This window comes from Myotis lucifugus, unplaced genomic scaffold, assembly GCF_000147115.1.
Source record: "Myotis lucifugus unplaced genomic scaffold, Myoluc2.0 scaffold_99, whole genome shotgun sequence".
Taxonomy (NCBI): domain Eukaryota; kingdom Metazoa; phylum Chordata; class Mammalia; order Chiroptera; family Vespertilionidae; genus Myotis; species Myotis lucifugus.
This window is the reverse complement of record NW_005871147.1, coordinates 1,927,245-1,929,378: the sequence shown is the minus strand read 5'-3', so window position 1 is coordinate 1,929,378 and position 2,134 is coordinate 1,927,245. Positions and strand designations below refer to the sequence as shown.

The following is a 2,134-nucleotide window of genomic DNA, read 5'->3' as shown; positions in this document are numbered from 1 at the left end:
GCTGTTAGTCACATACAATCAGAAAAGCTTGGAGACCCCTGGTTTGAAAAAGTGACCCCCAAAGAGCAAGAATTTGTCAGTGACACTCCCACATGGTCCAGACAGAAGGTGCCCCAGAGTCTGGGGTGTTCCACTCTGCTTAAGTGCTCACGCCTACGGGGAGGCTGAATGAGCCTACTGTAGTTCGATGATACCATCTTTTAAGATCACCCAACTCATTTCTTAATTATGTCCTTGATGTTCAAGGATAATGTATGATTCAAATGTGGCTTCCCACGTTGTTACCTTTCTCACAGGTAGAACATGTGCCGTCCAAGGTCTGGTCATTGCATAATCCAGTATTGGACTCTTGGGAGCGTGGTTAATGTGGGTCCATCCCCAGGAGACGCCCCACCTCTGAGCATTATGACAAAATAAGGTCCTGTGTTTGTCAAAGTGATGCCCAGAGCCTAGAGGACAGACACCCTCAGTTTCCCCAGATGACTTCATGCTGGTACTCTCTCCTCCCAGTGCTGTAACCCAAATTCTTCCACCGAAGACCCTGAGAAGTAAGACAGATCGAAACCTGTGCCTTATTTCTAAAATAAGAGAATTTATAGCTGAGTTGTAATAATTCAGCAGCACACCCAATGCGTTCTTGCTCAACAGCTATTTCTTCTATGGCCTCAGGTTCATTTTATTTTTAAATAATAGTTTACCCTTTTGCAACCCAGAACTCATTGCTCAGTATAAGTTTTGATACATATAAGAAGGAACATGATAAAAAAAAATAACAGTTTACTGATTTTTAGAGAGAGAAACATCGATGGGCTACCTCCTGCACACCCCTACTGGAGATGGAGCCAGCAACTGGGCATGTGCCCACACCGGAATCAAGCCAGCAACCTTTCTGTGTATAGGACAATGCCCAACCAACCGAGCCACACGGGCCAGGGCCATGAACAGTGTGAACTCACCAACTCGTTAGCTGATTGTTGCTTTGGTCTGCCAGGCACCAAGGCTCAGGCTCTCCACAAAGGCTCTTCAGACGACACTGATGAACTGATCTACAGAGCCCTGTTTGCAGAGGTTTGGGGTCTGCCCTCCTGGCTGACTACTGTGGCTGAGTGCTGAACGACTGCACAGCCAGCCTCTTTGGCATTCTCCCTCCTGTGGCTGGACTCTTCCTTCTTTGAATAAAACGGAAACAGACCCATTTTCTTTAGTCAATGACAATACCGTCAGCTGTCCTAGCAGCTTGGATGACCAGACTTTTCTTTTAGCCTCACTGCCTGATGGCAATACTCCAACTCCAGCAATTTCTAGGAGTGAGGAGCAGCCCATGCAGGAAGGGTATGCCGGGCCCCAGGGAACTGGGCTGACCTCAGATCAATTAGGACGGCTGTTGTCAGCCTTAGTTGCAGATTAGAATCATCTGGAGAGCTTTTTAAAAGTAGCGATGCCCGTGTCCCCGCTCCTACCTATTGTGATTTAATTGGTCTGGGGTGGAACCTGGGCACGGATGCCTTTAAAAGCTCCCCAGGTGATATGTGCAGTCGCAATGAAGACCACAGGCTTGGGGTCTTACGTTAAAAGAGAGGATGGGAAGCTGGCATAATTCCCTTCTAAGCTCCCCTCAAGCATCTCCACGCCTTAGCTCAGACATATTTGCAAAAAACTGCAAAGAACGGTGTTAAGGATACAATGCCACGCTTCACAGGCGGCAAGACATTTTCTCACATATTCTTACATTTGACTCTTAAAATAATCCAGTGAGGCAAGCGGGACAGGTATTATTAGCCACAGTTTTCTGGTAAGGACGTTGGTATCCTGAGCCCACTGAGGACCCGGACTTCTGTTTTTTGTTCAGCAACTTTTAAAATTACATAACCGCATACTCTACAGCAGCGGTTCTCAACCTGTGGGTCACGACCCCTTTGGGGGTCAAACGACCCTTTCACAGGGGTCGCCTAAGACCATTGGAAAACACATATATAATTACATATTGTTTTTGTGATTAATCACTATGCTTTAATTATGTTCAGTTTGTAACAATGAAAATACATCCTGCATATCAGATATTTACATTATGATTCATAACAATAGCAAAATTACAGTTATGAAGTAGCAACGAAAATAATTTTATGGTTGGGGG

The 2,134-nt window shown here is 45.7% G+C and overlaps 1 non-coding gene across 1 annotated transcript; it reads left to right on the top strand.

Annotated features, from left to right (window-relative positions):
* The first annotated feature begins 677 nt into the window (after positions 1–677).
* LOC111826732 lies at positions 678–759 on the top strand. Its single transcript, XR_002830109.1, has one exon. It is a non-coding gene; the product is annotated as a small nucleolar RNA SNORA40 (small nucleolar RNA).
* Positions 760–2,134: the final 1,375 nt, after the last annotated feature.